General features: G+C 43.1%; 1 protein-coding gene across 4 annotated transcripts in view; it reads left to right on the top strand.

The window, feature by feature from the left end:
* Positions 1 to 20,207, top strand: part of SCHIP1 (schwannomin interacting protein 1) — a 538,791-nt gene that overhangs the window by 419,743 nt on the left and 98,841 nt on the right. The gene's annotated exons all lie outside the window — the stretch shown is intronic.

The following is a 20,207-nucleotide window of genomic DNA, read 5'->3' on the forward strand; positions in this document are numbered from 1 at the left end:
CAAGGGCACACAAAAAAAAGACTAATATACCAAAAGGGAAATAAACAGCAGTAAAAAACTGAGTTTCTTAGCCATCCCCCAAAATATCTAAAAGGACAAGAAATGTTTTTGCTAAAATGTCCCTTTGGTGGAAAGGAGAATAGATTGATCAATGGGAAGCAGATTAAAAAGTCATCTCAAACACGCTTTCTGGCAATGTCCGTCCATGCAGGGATCCTTTCTTTAGAAGTTCCATTAACTTTGGAGGAAGGTCTTAGAACAAACATCTTATCTGCCTACTTCCGACACTAACAAGTGCTTATTAAAGCACTGGAGAGCAGAATCCAGGGTTGGTGCAGAAGGTAAAAGGGTCAGCAGCCTCTATATCAGTTTCTGTTTGGATGACAGGAAGACAAACATTGGGAACTGGAATGTGGGTGTGTTTGCATCAAAGACACCATTATGTTGGGACACACCAATAGGGAACACCTGCATATCTGAGAGCACAAATATCAGATGAACACCTGGATGTTTTTTTCTGAAGTCACTGAACATCCTGCCAAAGGAATTCCACAAAGAGGTCTTTCATTCTTGGTGAGAGTTGCCTTTCAGTGGGGCTGAGGAGAAAAGTATAATGTTCACTACTTGGCATTAACAGATGACGCTAACCAACCTTGAAAAATGATGCTTTTTATTTTTGTAGATTTGCCATCTTCTCTAAACCAACTGCAGTGCAGTAAGAAAAAATAGACTTTAAAGGGTTATCTGTTTTACTGGTAGGCATTTGGGAACTTGTTAACTAGTAATTAGAGCCCACAGCTCAAGAATCACTATGTGTGCCCCAACCACACACACACACCCTTTCTCACCCACCCCTCCTATTCCCTCAGCACTGCTTACATGGGAAGGAGCACTCTAGAATACAGACACTTTATGTCTCATCTGAGAGCTAAAGAGTGCTTTTTGTTGCTTGTTTTAAATCTCTTAAAATAGACCTGTTTCATCTGATATCTAGTAAAACCATCTCTTGCATTCTAACCGGACCTTTTTGCTCTACTACTACACTGTATCCTGGTGGCCTCCTCAATGCTTACGCATCCTAGAGAGCACTGTAAGTGCTCATGACAAGTTCCAGTAATGCATTATACAGTGAAGTGGAAGTACCGTATATTTAAATTTCAGTTTCAGAAATATTTTTTTTTTATGAAACCTCTTCATTCTTCCCATATTTCCTTCTCCCCCTACAACCTAACAGTGTACCCACAAATGCCTACTCCCCGCCCCACCATACTGACTTACAGAGATGTTGAACTTTGGGGTTACGTGACTCTACTATCTAAAGTGAACATTAACAATCCTCAGAGCCACTTTGACTCCCTTCAGCACCTTCTTGACCACAATGTTTCCCACAACCTCCTGCATTCCCCTCCTTTGTGTCATACCCAAAATGATGCTCCCATGATGTACTAGAGGGGAGATTAGTAGTTGGAATAACCACACCTTACCTCTAGTTGGTCGGGTGTGGAAGTGTCATGTGGTGAAAGTGCTATGTCATTTGTAGCAACAATACCAAATGTATATGTGTCTAGACGAGTATAGTTTTGAAATCAATACCTTCACTGAAGAGCTTGTTCTTTATCCTCATATGCTTTGTTTTTATTACACAGATTTACTTCTGAGTTGCTTTAAAGAAAATCTGTAACCCCGCCCCCCCCTTCCTGGGGGATAATTACCTAAGGGGGAAGCCTCTGGGTCCTAATGAGACTTCCCCCGTCCTCTTCACCTTCCAGGATCCAGTGCTGGCAGCCCCTGAACACCGGCAAGGTAAATATATACCTACAGCGATCTGGCACAGGAACAATAGGGTTTTTCTGATTGGGCACAGGCGGAAATAGCCAAGCCTGATTGGGTCCACACTACTGCGCAGGCATGTCACGCTTGTGCAGCAGATCGGACCTGATTGGCCTTGGCTATTTCCTCCTGGGCCCAACCGGAGAGCCGCTACTGTGCCTGCACAGAATCACAGCAGGTAAATTTTGCAGGCGCAACATCCTTGTCAGCTGTGGTTTTGTGGGAGCCAGCACTGGATCCCTAAGGCTTAGGAGGATAGGGGAAGTCTCATTAGGATGCTACCTTTGTTGCACTCCAGCTTTAAAGAGGAACTCCAGTGAAAATAATGTAGTAAAAAAAGTGCTTCATTTTTTACCATAATTATGTATAAATGATTTGGTCAGTGTTTGCTCATTGTAAAATCTTTCCTCTTCCCGATTTACATTCTGACATTTATTACATGGTGACATTGTTACTGTGGGCAGGTTATGTAGCTGCTCCTAGCTGTTTTGGCTGTTAGAGACAGCTGTAAACAGCTAATTCCTGTCTGTGAACCTTGTTACATTGTGGCAGTTTGCCCAGAGTACCGCGGTACTCAGAGCTTCTTGTGGGAGGGGTTTCAGCACAAAATCAGTCATACAGCGCCCCCTGATGGTCTGTTTGTGAAAAGCATTATTTTTCTCATGTAAAAGGGGGTATCAGCTACTGATTGGGATAAAGTTCAATTCTAGGTTGGAGTTTCTCTTTAAGTGCTCGGTTCGGACTAGGTCTAAGCCTTTCCAGAAAGCTAGGCCTAGATATGTGAATAAGATTGCACGTCAATGAAACAAGCCACCTCATCTGTCAGCTGTCATTTGTGAAATAAAATCATGGCCCAGCAAGAAATGGCTTCCCATGTTGCTTCCATGCTGACCTTGTGGTTCATTCTCTTTTTTATGGTCTCTTCATTAAAGGGCAAAACAAGTTTCACCATCCCTGAAAATGACAGGCATGTATTTGGTTGCCCCATGAGTGCTATCCATTCCTTTTAATCAGCATAGCAGCTTTCCATATGCAAATCAGCGGCATAATCCTGTGGTAAGGAGATTGCAGCTTGTCATAACGTTTCTGCAGATCTTGTGTCTCCTGGAAGATGGGCTGCGTGGCAGCCGTATGCTTCTCTTATTTCTATTTAAAGTAAAAAGAAAAATATAAATTTAGATCTTTGAGGAGGAAACTACACTGTAATTTTCTTTCAACAGCTGGGAAACTGTCTCTGTGTTGTCCTATTGAGAACCTGTCTGTGGAGAAGCTGTTTTATAGATACCGTCATTGCAGACACGAGAGTACAAATGCATTTGTGTAAGATACATAATTTTCATTGAGACAATTTCTGGTTCCCAACAACTGCTGTAAACATGCTGATAATGAAAATGGACGGTTCCCAGAGCTGTGCTGTAATTAAGCAGTTTGTTTATGTGCAGCCTGGGTTTAATGCCATGCTAGTAATTTTTCAAAAGAAAAGTCAGTATTAAGCAGTGCTTCCCACCCTGGTACTGAGACAGTCTCCAGAAAAGATGTTTTCCTTTTTGGGGCGTATTCATATTTATTCAGCTACTAGTAAAAAGGTCCGCATGTTAAAAAACGGGCGCTAGGCCACAGCCGCTACCCCCGCAATGCGCGCACATACGCGTCCCGCTTGCTCGTTCCCCACCACTGTCTGAAGTATATGCACACAGGGAGCTGCTTGCTTGGCAGTTGGAAAAATCTGTTATTTCCCACAATGCAATGAGAACCTCTGTGAACCACACACAGCAAACTGTCAGATCCGGTCTTGTCCTAACTGCCCTGGCTGTGCACATGCTCAGTACAAAACAGCCAGGGACACACATCCATTCAGTTGCTGACGCAGGGACACTTGCATTTTATTGTATAGGATGTGCAGATGCTGTCATACCTATTGAACCTATTTAGTTTTATGTATGGTCTCATTTTTATAAAGGCTTGTACATTTAAAGTGAACCAGAGGTGAAAATAAACTGATGAGATAAACAATTATATTAATCCTCCTACTCCTAAAAATGACTTTATTAGATATTACATGATTTTGTGTTATATTTAAACATTTACAAAGTAGATTGAATTTTTATTGTCTCTGCTCAGTGGCAGCCCACGAAGTGTCCCTGAGTGAAAATATATGAACTATTAACCTTTTCCTATCTCCCTCTGCTCTCAGAAGTTGTATTCTGTCAAGAAAACTTTTATGGCTGTAATTTGCTTATCAGTGATGTTTACTATATTCCTGACAAGGTACCAACTAGACAGACGCTGTCACTTCCATGCCTGGAAATAAACGCTTTCAGGCAGTAAAATAAAGGAAGTAATACATCCTGGTTAGTATGTTTTGCTCTCTACATACACATATACAGTATATCTCATCATGTCACATATCACCTTGGGTACACTTTAATTACCTACCTATTACACAGTGAGAGAGAACACCAACGTATATTCTTGTATTTGTTTATTGGAGGAGAGGTTAAAATCACTAAATACATCCTTCAGGCACATAACAATTCTTATCAAAAGGCAGCGCAAAAGCAGGAAAACAGATTCTTTAGTACAGCTAATACCTGATTGGTTGTTATTGCCACCTGCTCCATTTTTACACCAGCTTTATTTGTACCGGTCTTTACAAATAAGTCCATATGTGCCACTATACTCAATCCAATTCCTGCTGACTGACAGCTCAGTGTATGCAGCACAGAATAGGAAAGGTCCAAGTGAATTATGGGAGCTGAGATTTTCTTTTCCACAACTAATATGCACATAATCTGAGTAACCTGCCATCCATCTGCTCACTGCTGTCCTAGCACAGCCAGCCTTTTGGACTGTATTTGCCTTTGCATCCAGAACTTATTTTAGAGGTCATTAGTGAGTGTATTAGTATACTAAGCAGACAGGTAAATGAGTTATTGGAACAGTGAGTAACCACAGCATTGGCAGTGGGCATATTTCAGTTTTGGTAATGATTTGCAGAGTACAAAATGGCAACAGTAGCACAACTAGTGTGCAGCAGGCCCATACTGATAGGGTTGTAATGCTGCATGCATAATTTCAGAAACAGTAAGTATTATGCATGAGAGTTGAGTGGAACACAATTTCAAAATTATTATTATTTTATTAATTATTGTATTTATAAAGCACCAACATATTACGCAGTGCTGCACAATAGATAAATGGGTAACATACAAGGTAGGACATACAAGGAACTCACAACAAAACAAGATCATGCAAATGATTTGATAACAGTAGTTCAGTGTCTGGTCAAAATAGAGTCTGTTCTAGACTGCGAGAGTGATGACGGACAGTAAGATTGCATAATCAAGCTAGAAATACTAAGGAGGAGGACCCTGCCAGAGGCTTACAATCTAAAGGGTGGGAGTAGAGACATTATCTGCAGTGTTCTCCCAAGAATTTTTTCCCAGCCGGGTGGCATGAAAAAGTAGCCGGGTGGCATGAAAAAATAGCCGGGTGGGGCGAGATGAGAGAATGCTGGGCAGGCTTACAGCAGAGGAGGAGAAGAGCCGATGACAGCTGGGTGCTCACAAAAACTAGCCGGGTGGAGCACCGGGCTAAAAGGGCCTGGGGAGAACAATGAGGTGCATCTGTTGAGAGGGTGCCCAGCAGAATGTATTATGGTGCTGATGTAGGGGGGTACGTGAGCATGAAAAGGTGAGCCTTGAGGGCTTGTCTAAAGGTATTAAAATTGGTGGCGCGTCTGATGGCTGGTGGAAGCGAGTTCCAGAGAGGGGGGGCAGCCCTAGTAAAGTCCTGCAATAATGCATGGGAGTGAGATATGCATGGTGCGACCAGGCGCAGGCCGTTGGAGGATCGGAGGGGCATGCTGTATGTGACTGTGGACAAGATCAGAGATGTAGGTCGGGCAGGTCCCGTGCACCGTTTTGTAGGCCAAACACAGAATTTTGAAATTGATCCTGAAGCGGATGGGGAGCAAGTGGAGGGCTTTACAGAAGGGAGTTGTAGAGGCGCTGTGATGAGAAGAGTTTATCAGTCTGATAGTACATATTGAAGGGGGTAATACGTTTAGAGGGTAGGCCAGACAAAAGAGAACTGCAATAGTTTAGGCGGAAGATGCCAAGGGCATGGATGAGGAGTTTGATTTCTTTTTCTTTAAAGATGTTTTACTCCATTGATTAAGAAGAAGAATAAAAAAAACTGCAAATGCACCAAAAACACATTAAAAATACTGTACATGAAAAATTCAAATAGAGTCACAAATGCACAGCAACAAATGAAAAGTGCACAGTGCAGAAAACGCATATTTTTCTGCACGACCTAGTTTGCTCCCAGCCTTAGTTTATTGTGCAGCCATTAACAAATATATATGCAAGTGAGACTTTTCTTGTTGCCGCGTGGCAGTGATTGTGGTAGGGAGGGTATTTGCCTTTTTGTTGTGCCAGTGTTCTGAGTCAGTTAACCAGTGTTTCTGATCAGGTGTTTTGAGTCCACTGGCTGGCTGCTTATTCTAGGCATCTCATCTAGATATTCCTGAATCCAACACATCACCATGACAGATCAGCTACTGGAGTGTTTTAGAATAATATAAAGATGGCCGACCCCACAGGGGTTCAGTTGAGCCTTTGTCAATCACCTAGACATTTACTATACACAGGAAGTCTGTAGTGTGTTATCTCAACATGCGGTTTCTATGAATTAATTGATTCATGGGCTGTTTATGATGTTTTTACACTACTGAGCCACGTGGCTAATTGTAATGCACTTTGCTCTTTTTACACTCTGAGCAAAGGTTGGAGATAATGTGGAGAGGGATATATACAGTACCGTAATTACCTTTTTCAGTGACTGCGCTTATTGAACATAACAGCAATAGGTTTTAGCTGTACTTGTAATCAGCTCACAAGTTTGTTTTCAAGATCACTGGATGTAAAAGAGAATGATCAACAGAAACGCCAGGAATGCTAATACACTTCAGTGTCGCTGGGTAAGCAATGATGAATTGGGTGTCCTAGCATGTATTTTGTATTATATGAGCCTTTCTTTTTGCTGTATTTGATTTATATTTAAGCAGTATTTTAGCAAAAAAAGGCAGGACAGCGGTGATAATTTGTTAGAATGAGTTATTTGTTTGCTCTTATCCTGGTATGCTAATAATATAATACATTAAGTGTAGAGCGCCCAGCCAACTGCATGCAGCAGCAGCGTGTGTGGTTTTCATAAGAGACAGCCTCAGGAATCTTCATGGGAGACCTTCTAATTCCAAAAGTCCACTCACAATTTGAAAATGGCAGTTTTTAGTGCTCATGTGCAAAAGTATCTTAACAGTATGTATCTTCAGTTGAAAGAAAATAACACAATTATTATTAATATCAGGGCTGTAGAGTCCATTCAAAAACCATCTGACTTCTGAATTTATAAAACCACCGACTTCGACTCCAGGTACCCAAAATTGCTCTGACTCCTCTACTTCGACTCCACATCCCTGATGTATTATTACAGTAATATAGTGCTGACTTCTTCTGCAGCATTTTACAGAGTCCATAGTCATGTCTGGCCTTCAGGGGACACAATTCCTAATTTAGTATAGTGTAATGTGACGACTGTATCACAGTCTAAGGCACATTTATTGGCTGGAACCAGTATACATATCTGTAATTTTATTTTTCTCTAATCTAAAAAAAACTGGAGAGTGTGGAGGAGAACCAAACAAGGAGAACTTACAAACTCAATGCAGATAGTGTCTTGGCCCAGCTTTGAGCACAGGACCCAACGCTGCAAGTTGGGAGCATAAGGACGGGCCCACATGCATCGCTTGCCAATCACCAGCAATCAGCAAAGCACTGCAAAAGTGAAACACTATGAGGGTGATTGCACTGCACAGGTGCGATTGCTTCGAAGGCATGCAGGGGCGAATCGCATTGCTTCACAATTGCTACGGGAATCTTGCCAAAAATCACATGGTTTAAATCGCAAATGCTTGCATTGTGGAAAAGCGCCACTAGTGGGCCCAGGGCTTACATACATTCAGAAGTGTTTTTGAATTTGAAAAGACGTACCGTATGTGGAATGGAAAGGAGAAGCTACAAGGAGCACTGGTACTCAGCTAAGTGCAGCAACACATAATGCCTGGATTTAGTGAAGTGCAGACCAATAAAGACTGCATTCTGGTTGTTGTCTGAGGGCTGGTTAGATCCCAGAAACAAGAAACCAGAGTGCCTATGTACAGAAAACCCACTCTACTAAGTTGTACTTGGAGGCTGCCTTAATTGTTGCCTTCTAAAGAAAATGCTACTTTTCTCACCGTTATAGTAATCCTCTTATTGTAATACCTGCTGAGTCACTGACCCAGAATAATGATGTACATCCAGTGTCTCAGCAGCACTGGCTCTGTGCTTGTTGCAGGCATGAGTCACACACTACTGAACTCCAACGATCAGCATGACAGCAAGCCAACTGGCATTTTTAAAGGGGAATAAAAGTGGAAACCTTTGTATTAAATTACCGGCTTCCTTGCTGGTGGAAGTAATGCCCTTTACCTGCTACATAGGTCCAGATGAGTCCATCATTAGAGGATAAGTGTCCTTATAGAGAACACTTATCCTAAATGTTTTTCAGCCTTCCTAACACCCACCACAAAGGGCTCTGGTACCATCTCACAGCTGGCTGCATCCTTCTATAGTGCAAATCTACTGCTCATACAAGCTGGCACAGCGTTCTTTTACTTATCACTATTATTATTATTATCTTTTATTCATAAAGCACCAGCATATTAGTAGTGCTGAACACTGAATAATAGGGCTGCAGATTATAGTAATTATGATTAAATAGGTAACAAGTAGAGACTATGACAGGAGGACCCTGCCTAATTGAGCTTACATTGTAAGAGGAGGCGACTGAGGTTATATACTAATTTATACACTAGGAAAGAACAGAGGGTGGTTACCGATTTACTACAGCATCTTCATAGATTCCCAGTACGGATATCATGCGTATCCTTAACTGGAATTATTTTAGTAGTAAGAAGCTAGGATTTATATTTTAATGTTAAGAATTCACTTCCTGTACTGTTTTCTAATGACAAATTGCATAAAGTTTTGGAGTGAGGCTGCAGATATTCCTCCAGTCAAGGGCCCTCCCTCATTTCCATGCTGTCAGCTAGTCTCTTTTCCTCCTCACAACAGGGACGCCTGACTTGGCTAACCACTGTTGGATGCTACAGGTGTAGGGCCTTGATATGTCGCTATTGTGCTGTACACGACGTGGGGGAACATTTTTTCTTTTACTTTCAACGAAAATTTTTCCAATACGACGATACAGTATGTAAATTGTAATTCTCAATTTGTCATGTAGTTGCTCGCTGTGTCATAAGCTGTACATGGGCTTCACGACAAGGCCCCAGGGAGTCAGAATCTCCAAGCACTATAGAAGGTCTAACAAACACTTCAATCACTACAAATGAGATAGGGTATAGTGCAACAAAACACTGGGATCATACAATCCTTATTGGCCCCTCCTTTCTGTACAAAAGGTAATATAATACCTAAAACGTAACCTTTAACAAGCCATATAATAAAATAAAATACGGCTATTAAAACATCACCATATAACCACACATATTCAATAATTGGACACTATGACCACTATGTCATGTGATATATGATGGGAGGGATGAACCCAGATACAATGATCATTTGGGACTAAGACCACCCATATAGGACACTACTTAATAAATAACTGATTTGTCACAGTGTCATATAGTGAGGGGTCTCTAGCTGCAATACTCCAAATGTTACAAACTGTCATATGCTAGGTAAATAACCTCAAGCAAGTGCAGACTAATAGTGAGAAAGGTCAGTAGAGACCTAAATTCTAATGCATTGCTTGATATTCCAAGCTAAGACAGATTGGAGTAACCCCCCCTGCCCCCCCCCCCCCCCCCCTAATTGACAATCAAACACCCATTAAATCAACGTGTTTCGATTATTAATACTATTAAACTTCATCATGAAAATATTAAAAGGTGCAGGGCTCTAAAAGTGCATTGTAAAGTGACATAAGGTATAGCCCAAGTCAGAGCCTATAGAAGATCGCTCAAATTGAATGAGAATAAGTCCAATGTCTCCAAACACGTCTTCTATACAAATGAGGGAGACATGCAATCTTTCTCGTTTAAAGGAAACATCTGGGGTTTAAAAAAAAAAAGCAGATCTACTTACCTGGGCTTCCTCCAGCCCCTGGTAGCCTATTTGTCCCTCATCGTAGTTCCGCTCCCAGCCGGTGCCCCGCCCCGGGCTGCTGACCTTGCCAGGTTGGCTGCTGCAATGGAGGGGACCCTGGGACACCGGCTGGGAGTGGAGCTGTGCCGAGGAACACATAAGCTGCCAGGGGCTGGAAGAAGCCAGGTAAGTAGATGCTTTTTTTTTTATAACCCTGGATGCTTCCTTCAAAGGTATAGAAAGAGTGGGATGTATAATTAGTGGGGCTGGGGGGGGGAGGGGGAATCACAAACTCTGAAGCGGCATGGATTTTCTGCCTGGGAACCCATAGGTAAATCAACTTTTGAATTCTGGTAGTTTAAGTAAAGTTTTACCTCATGAAATTTCATGAGGTAATTGATGTGGTAATTTTCGACTAAAAATGTGCAGTATTTAGTAGCTCACTAAATTTAATACCTCACTCTTGAATTCTGAAGTGAAATAAGGTGCGTGTTTGCATGTCTTTTACCTCACATAATTAGACCTACCTCTAGACAAGACAAGACAAATAACATTTATATTGCGCTTTTCTCCCTGCGGACTCAAAGCGCCAGAGCAGAGTAGCAGCCACTAGGACGCGCTCTATTGGCAGTAGCAGTGTAAGAGGGACTTGCCAAAGGTTTCCTACTGAATTAGTGCTGGCTTACTGAACAGGCAGAGCTGAGATTCGAACCCTGGTCTCCTGTGTCAGAGGCAGAGCCCTTAACCATTACACCATCAGCCAACTACCACATTATATAAGTATATCCAGTATAGGTAAGGCAGGTATAAGTGTCCCCAATATAGCTAAGACAGGGAGAAGTTTATCCAGTATAGGGAAGACAAGTATTAACCCTCCTGGCGGTATGAAACATTCCGCCAGGAGGCAGCACAGCAGTTATTTTTTTTTTTTTTAAATCATGTAGCGAGCCCAGGGCCTTCGGCGATCTCCGATCAGGAAATCCCGTTCAAAGAACGGGATTTCCTGGAGGGCTTCCCCCGTCTCCATGGCGACGGGGCGGGATGACGTCACCGACGTCAGCAATGTCGTGGCGTCATTGGGAGTCCCGATCCACCCCTCGGCGCTGCCTGGCACTGATTGACCAGGCAGCGCACGGGGTCTGGGGGTCGGGGCCCGCAAAGTGCTAGCTGCGTCCAGCAAAAAAAAAAATTATGTAAATCGGCCCAGCAGGGCCTGAGCGGCACCCTCCGGCGGCTTACCCCGTGTCACACACGGGGTTACTGCTAAGGAGGTTAAAGGAGTCATCAAGCAATATTCCCTACCCCCCCCCCCCCCCAAACTACTTACCTGGGGCTTCCTCCAGCCCCTTGCAGCTGACAATAGCCGCAGCTCCACTCTCAGTTGCTGGCCCAGGGTCCCCACGGTAGCAGAGGGTGACGTCGAGGTCGTCCTCTACTGTGCCTGCGTGAAACAACGCTGTCAATCAAATCAACATTGTATGGACTGTACTGTGCAGTTGCAGTAGTTCTGTGCCTGCACAGTACAGTCCGGACAACGTGGACTTGACTGACAGATGCGCTCACACAGGCGCAGTAGAGGACAGCCTGGTGAGACACCATGCAGAAAACCCGTGCCAGGGCGGCTGAGAACGGAGTTGCGACATGGGACATGTCAGCTGCAAGGGGCTGGAGGAAGCCCCAGGTAAGTAGATCGGGGGGTTGGGAATATTGCTTGCTTTGAGGGTCACCAGCAGGGCAATACGACAACGGGTGCCGGGTATTAAATGAACCCCTCCCCCCCAGTTGCCCCCTCCCCCCAAATAGGTAGACTAGAATAGTTGACCCCCAGTATAGGCAGAGTTGTTTAGTTGCCCCCAGTATAGGTAGCATAGAACAGTTGACCCCCAGTATAGGCAGCGTTGTTTAGATGCCCCCAATATAGGTAGCCTAGAATAGCTGCACCAATTACAGGTATCCTGGAAAATGTTCCCCCAGTCTATACTAGATATATAGCCATAATATATAGTCAGACAACCCCCCCCCATAGAGTTAGTATATAGAAATGTTAGTATTCCACTCGTACACTGATTCCCCATCTCTCTCTTCTCCCCTTAACCCCTCCCCCCCTCGATCCCCTGCGGCGCCGTGAGAGGTGCATTGCTAGTGCTACTCACCGTCGTGGATCTCTCCTGCGTTGATCGTGCACCCTCCTCCTCCATACAGCTCCAGGCTAATGTTCTACGTACCCGGAGGGAGGGGGATGACGTCATTAAGCCGCGTCCCCGGTACGTTAAACAGTAGCCCAGAATTGTAAGGAATAGGAGAGATCCACAACGGTGAGCAATACTAGCAATGCACATTGTAAAGTGCCGCACAGGGGCCGAGTGGGGGGGGGGGGATTGGGAGGGAGCGTACGAGGGTTCGGAGAACTTTTATCAGATAGAGGCTGGTGGGAGGAGGGAGTGAAAGGGGGAGGGGGTCGGAGCACTTTTACAGCTAAAAGTTGAGGCTGTGGTGGGGAGGGAGTGAAAAGGAGGGTGAGTCAGAACACTTCTTCCGTCGTCACTCCACCTACTAAGCAGCCCAAACCCACCCTGTTTTTAGCTGCAGTAGCGCCAAAATCCCCCCATGTCATCAGATTTCCATTCCCACAATCAAAGTACAGCACATAACAGTCGGGAAAATACCTCACTGTTTTCCGAGTGATTACCACTCCGTACCGCATGTTTTCCCCCTGTGTCGGTAATTTAGCGAACATCATCGGCAGGTGGGAAAATGTACCAGAATTAAACAAAGAAAAAAAAAAATAACGAATGAGGTATTTTCCCAACTACTGTTTACTTCACCTCGCATAGCTACCAGAATTGAGCCCATTGGGCAGTTGTGGATTTGTTTCTGCTATTATCACCCTCCATCTTGGCCAATCAGATCATAGTTGCTGAGAGGTATGTGTATTAGTGGCTGGGTGGCCGTGCAGCTATGCAAAAAAGCAGGAGGAAAAATAGTTGGGAAATAGCAGTAGTAGAATATCGGTAATTTTATCAAAATTTCACAATCCCTTCTGTTACCCTAATTCTCACTTGAACACTCTCTTATCTTCACCTAACAGTAAACTTCCTAACACTAACCTACACTGTAGCCTATCTGTGGTGAACTATTGCTCCCATTTATTTTATATGGGCACATATGGTGGCACGCCCACATTTTCCATTTCGCTGTGGCTGCATCCAGTATCCACAGCAAGAGTTTTTTTTGTTTGTCCTCTAATAAATCTAGGCAGCCTTAAAGAGGAGCTGTTAGGTATACGGTCTCAGAGAAAATAAACACATATATCAGTAGCTAAAGATTGGCTGTACTTACATTACATATGCATTTCACTGTCCACGTTTGGATTTCACAGAATTTGTATATAGTATATGCAGAGATAGATGCTCCTGACAGCTCATGGCAGGCTCCATGTTTTTCTGTCAAATGTGTCGTCATGTCCTGCCTGCTTCCTGATCACAGATAAGCTTGTACTTGAACAACACAGTGTGCAGTGAATATTAATGAGCCATGTGGCTAGGAACAATAGCTGACTCCTGCAGTGTACTCTGCCCGAGATTTATCAGTGCTACACGATTACAAGCTGCTGTAACCTCTCATTAGCAGCCGAGGGGAGAGCCCCAGAATGCTTTGCAGTATGGTATGCGGCTTGCGTCTTCTTAAGAATAACAGCCTTGCTGATAAGCACACATCAAAGGTAACTGAGATTTTTATCTTCACTAATTGCTTTTGGGCTTCCTTCTAAACTGTTAAACACAGGAGAATAGAGGTTTAAATTAGCTTCTGCAGCCTGACAGTTACTCTTTAAGGTTTTTTTGTTGTTTGTTTTTTGTTTTTTACACAGTACACAATTGCTAATTTGCTAATTTGTTTGACTTTAGCAGACAATTTAAAAAAACTCAGTCCAGGTTTGCGGGATTGCTTTTGATATTCCCCACGGACATGCGTTGGAGATTCCTGAAAATGTCAGTAAATAAGGCTGTAAATGTGCTAAAGGTGAGGAAGGGAAAGGTAAATAAACTGATGGCGGAATTTGCAGAAAATTCCCCCCTGGTTTGCACTTCCAAACTTACATAATTCTTTCCTTAGTGGTCAGTAATCATCCCCTCCAAAACTAACATACCTTCCCCCATGAAGACAAGACTGGGATGCTTACACCATGGGACACAGCTTTGCTGCAGAGCAGTTACTGTAGTTTCTGGAACTGTACATTCTTTCATGTCGCTTTATCTGTACAGAACACCTATAAGCAGACTTCTGCTGCCAGTGTGACAGTGTGTATAGTAACTTAAGCCTTCACAGCTTCTGGTGCTTTTCACCATAGGCTTGTGAGATATCCAGCAGTGTCTCGCCAGTCTCCACTCATGAGTGCTCAAGAGTGACCTCACACTTGACCCCAACATCACAAACTGCACAAAGCTATCCAGACTTGATCTGCACACTGTCACACTGGATTTACTTACATTTCAAAGACTGATTAAAAAAAATCCTTATAAGGATTTTGTTTACTGTTCCTTGTAATCTGTTAAAATGTTGCTTTTCATACCAGAATGAACTGGACCATAGTCGGTGTAGGCAGGGGCGTAGCAATAGGGGTTGCAGAGGTAGCGACCGCATCGGGGCCCTTGGACAAGAGGGGCCCTTCCTAAATCAAAGTATTAGCTGTTTATTGGTCCTGTGGTGGTAATAATCACTTCTATAGATACTTTGAATTGTAGTAATCATTAACACACTGTTCCCCATGCCCTTCTGGCACCTCTAATACTGTAGATGATCTTGGCAGGTTTTGTTGCGCTGTATGAAGTGTTACATATAGAGTGCTTGGGGGGCCCAATGTAAAACTCGCACCGGGGCCCCGAGTTCCATAGCTACGCCACTGTGTGTAGGAGGTAACATATACAGCAGCGTGTGCCGTGTGTGATTCTCACAAGCAGAAATTCAGCAGTATTTCAGCTCAGCAGTTCTCTATAGCAAACTGACCAGCAGATGGTACTGCTGTTACATGCAACTGGGGTCTCGTGTATTTTATTGCAGTCTGTTCATAAAAACATTACAAAGCACTACAAACAAGAATTGTGTGTGTATATATATATATGTATGTGTGTATATATATATATATATATATATATATATATATATATATATATATATATATATATATATCCTGTTTTAGGCAATGGTCCTTTTTCTATTGTTGTGTGATCAGCTAATTGAATAAAAGAAGCTCTTTTTAGTTTTTTCCGCTCATTTGCGATGGAATTTGGGAATTTTAAGCTATATTTTCCTGCTACTCTAATGTCCATATGTTTATATGCAGTGGAGAGATGTTTTCATGTTAGCTGGGGTTCACGTTAGATCACAGATGGGGCAAAGCACAAGCATTTTAACCGTGTCTTTTCAGTTTGTTGCTGGGCAATCCTGTCTGATAGGGGAATTGTGAAGGAGATCACAGAAGTCCATCAGAGTGCCCAATCTGCAGAGGCAGACTATAAACTATTTCGAGTCAATCCCTGGCTACATGTCTACTGTTGTCATATCTAATCGTTCCCTTGCTGCTTGTCTACTTTTATATCTCGTTGTTGCCTTCTGATGTGTCTATTCTTATCATATCTAGTTGTTTCCTTGCTGCATGCCTACTTCTGTGATATCCAGGTCATCCCTGGCAAGCAGTAGACATGCTTTGATATCACTTGCAGCAGGCTGTGACTTCCATCTTTACCCCTATTCCAACTAATTGTGCCTTTGCTTTCTTACTGATGGACAATATAGACTTGAGCTGAGACAAAAGGGGCCTATAGTTTTTGTGTTGGTCTTTTATTCGAGCTTAGTAATAATTGTACATCTTTACTAATTCAAAACAGGTACTATTAGTGTTACCCATTGGGATGGAGCTCGATCCTGCAGGCAGCATTGTAGGGAATGAGCACTGTACTCTAGCTATAGGGCGGGTGGAGGCATGGTGGTGTGGCACGAGATAGATTGGCTTCTGTCGGGCTGAGAAAGGAAAGGAAGAATGAGCTTGGAAGCTGCTTTTGTTTAAAGAACCGGTCTATAGGATCTGCAGACAAGCTTGGAGGACACCTGCCCATACGCCGGATTCTCTGCTGAGATGGCTTTAAATCACTGCATTGGCAGAGGTTGGTATGTAGGGTGTATGAAGCAAAAGGCGGTACTACAGTCTGGCATAACATACAATTACCAACCTGTCTCCCAACTTCTTATGGACTACAGTGGTTTGCAAAAGTATTCGGCCCCTTTGACGGTTTCCACATTTTGTCATATTACTGCCACAAACATGAATAAATTTAATTGGAATTCCACGTGAAAGACCAATACAAAGTGGTGTACACATGAGAAGTGGAACGAAAATCATACATGATTCCAAACATTAAAAAAAAACAACTGCAAAGTGGGGTGTGCATAATTATTCAGCCCCCTGAGTCAATACTTTGTAGAACCACCTTTTGCTGAATTACAGCTGCCAGTATTTTAGGGTATGTCTCTACCAGCTTTGCACATCTAGAGACTGAAATCCTTGCCCATTCTTCCTTGCAAAACAGCTCCAGCTCAGTCAGATTAGATGGACAGCGTTTGTGAACAGCAGTTTTCAGATCTTGCCAAAGATTCTCGATTAGATTTAGATCTAGACTTTGACTGGGCCATTCTAACACATGGATATGTTTTGTTTTAAACCATTCCATTGTTGCCCTGGCTTTATGTTTAGGGTCGTTGTCCTGCTGGAAGGTGAACCTCCGTCCCAGTCTCAAGTCTTTTGCAGACTCCAAGAGGTTTTCTTCTAAGATTACCCTGTATTTGGCTCCATCCATCTTCCCATCAACTCTGACCAGCTTTCCTGTCCGTGCTGCAGAGAAGAACCCCCAAAGCATAATGCTGCCACCACCATATTTGACAGTGGGGATGGTGTGTTCAGAGTGATGTGCAGTGTTAGTTTTCAGCCACACAGCATTTGCATTTTGGCCAAAAAGTTCAATGTTGGTCTCATCTGACCAGAGCACCTTCTTCCACATGTTTGCTGTGTCCCCCACATGGCTTGTGGCAAACTGCAAACGGGACTTCTTAGGCCAACTTTGTACAGTGCACGACTAATAGTTGCCCTATGAACAGATTCCCCCACCTGAGCTGTAAATCTCTGCAGCTCGTCCAGAGTCACCATGGGCCTCTTGACTGCATTTCTGATCAGCGCTCTCCTTGTTCGGCCTGTGAGTTTAGGTGACCGGCCTTGTCTTGGTAGGTTTACAGTTGTGCCATACTCCTTCCATTTCTGAATGATCGCTTGAACAGTGTTCCGGGGGATGTTCAAGGCTTTGGAAATCTTTTTGTAGCCTAAGTCTGCTTTAAATTCCTCAATAACTTTATCCCTGACCTGTCTGGTGTGTTCTTTGGACTTCATGGTGTTGTTGCTCCCAATATTCTCTTAGAAAACCTCTGAGGCCGTCACAGAGCAGCTGTATTTGTACTGACATTAGATTAATAATAATAATAATAATAATAATAATAATTCCTTTTTTTGTATAGCGCCTTTCTCCTGTCGGACTCAAAGCGCTTGCGAGGCAGCCACAAGAGCGCACTCAGTAGGCAGTAGCAGTGTTAGGGAGTCTTGCCCAATGAACTCCTTACTGAATTACTGGCTTACTGAGTAGGAAGAGCCAGGATTTGAACCCAGGACTCCTACATCAGAGGCAGAGCCATTAACCATTGCACTATCCAGCCACTATTACACACAGGTGCACTCTATTTAGTCATTAGTACTCATCAGGCAATGTCTATGGGCAACTGACTGCACTCAGACCAAAGGGGGCTGAATAATTACGCACACCAACTTTGCAGTTATATATTTGTAAAAAATGTTTTGAATCCTGTATGATTTTTGTTCCACTTCTCATGTGTACTCCACTTTGTATTGGTCTTTCACATGGAATTCCAATAAAATGGATTCATGTTTGTGGCAATAATATGACAAAATGTGGAAAACTTCAATGGGGCCGAATACTTTTGCAAACCACTGTATATAGTTATCCTACCTGTCTTTGCTCAAAGTGATGTCATTTGAATGAAAATCACAATTTTGTAATTCGATTTTTGGCAGATTTGATCACTCTGATTGTGTCTGCCAGGAATCTATTATACAACATGTCCAATTAATTGCATTTGGGCTAGTATCGATCAAACGAGACAAAAAATGCTAATCGATCGGGGGTTAGGCAATATCATCAGGCAGTCAATGGGCCATAGCATTGCACTGCATCAAACACTGATGCTATAACATTTTCAGAGTTTATACCTAGAACTTAAAATAGTGTAATCTATTGGAGCAGGAAGGTAGGCAAGGACATGGGAAAAACATCAGCCAGTCTTTTCCTGTAGCTAACCTTGCCCACAGGAGGGAGGAGATGGGCGAGGTAAGACTATGGCCTCAATGGAATAAGCATTACCACATTTGGTATTGGAGAAAACAGCGGATTTTACCGAACACCTTCCCAAATTCCGATTCACTAAGCCTATTGCTGCACAGAAAATTTAAATTACCAACTAGTGAGGTAAATTACTGACTTATGCAGTAAAAACCTCAAACGCCAAGAAATTGCAATTCACAAAGATATACACATTTGGTAAATCGGGCAAAAGTGTTTGATATTTTTCTCCAGCTCCTAGCAGCCGATAACTCACTCTCTCCACGCTCTCTCTGTGTGGTAACTTTGGCAGACAGCCAAAAGGGAGAGCCAGGCAGCCAATAGGGAGAGCTACACAGCCCTGCTTCTCACTTTGATTTGGGCTAATACTCTGGGAGGCAGGATTTGACTCTCACAGAGCAGAGGACAGCAGCATTTTTGAGGCTTTTTTTCATCCCTTTAGGTGTGCATATCTGCATTCTGGCATACAGAAGAGCTCTCTCTGGTGGCTGCAGCACATCTAAAGGAATGACCCAAACTTGCACTCATCGTCCTGCCTGACAGCTGACCTGCACCACAGCTGGTGAGACTTACAGAGCAGGGCTTAGTGAATTGAAGCATGTTTTGTGGTGATATATTGGGGTGCTGATGATGTTAGGAATAAAGGAATATATTCTTTCATTTTTCTGCCTGTGTTCCGTGTAAGTCTGCCAGAAGGGAGCTGTTACCTTGAGTTGCTTGGGGCCAGGAAATGGGTGATTGTCTTGACCATGAGGTGCTTTGAGTCTGTATGCAGTTCCTCTGAGAGTGCTAATGGGATTATCTGCCTGGCTGTTTGAACTCAGGAGATGGCCCATTGTCTCAATACACTAAGCCAGAGGACCAGTGTCTGGAGACTAACACAGGAACCTCTGAAATGTACATGACAGGCTATTAGAAATGGGTGAAGTCCTTTTGATACCATTTTTTACCTGTGGAAATTGAATATCTCTGGAAGCAGGGGGCTGGGACATTAGCATACAGTTCCTCTGGACAGCCAGAAAACAGGTAATTAGGAAACACTTAATCAGACAGTTGCTTTGAAGCAGATCACACAGGACATCCTGCTGCAATGTGAAAGCCTTAATCAATTGTCACCTGTAACCTGGGGAGATGGGAGGTTAACAAAGTCTTTTGTTGTATAGGACACTGTTCACATGTGGATGTCAGATCTCTGGGAAATCAAATTATGTCTGAGGATGTTATTAAATCTAGCTTCCCCCCGTCCACACAGGCTTACAGCCTCCAGGCGTATTTCATAGTATAAAACCGCAGCTAGGATAGCCACAACTTGTAGTTCTTGGAGGTAGCTCACACGGCTAGAACTAACCTGGTTCCTGACCAGAAGTGCGTACCGCCCGCAACAACACCAGATCGATACGCTGGTACGTTTATTTCCCGTTTATTTTGGTAAGCAAAATCGCTTTGTGTGTTATCTTTGTACATTTTATCTTGTAACTATTTTTACTTTGTTTTTTTGTAATCTTTTTGTATATATTCAGTTCTGCACTGTTTTATGTTTTTTCTGAAATATTAAATTATTATTTAATAAGTTTGACTTCTGCCGTACTAAACTAACACTCATAGCCTAGAAGAGACTGAAGTGTAACCGTGTATAAGTTCATGCCTAATTGTACGCTTGAGCAACACTACCGTAGGAAATTGTAATTGCATTGTGTGTGGGGGC

Source organism: Hyperolius riggenbachi, chromosome 4, assembly GCF_040937935.1.
Source record: "Hyperolius riggenbachi isolate aHypRig1 chromosome 4, aHypRig1.pri, whole genome shotgun sequence".
In the NCBI taxonomy this organism is placed as follows: Eukaryota; Metazoa; Chordata; class Amphibia; order Anura; family Hyperoliidae; genus Hyperolius; species Hyperolius riggenbachi.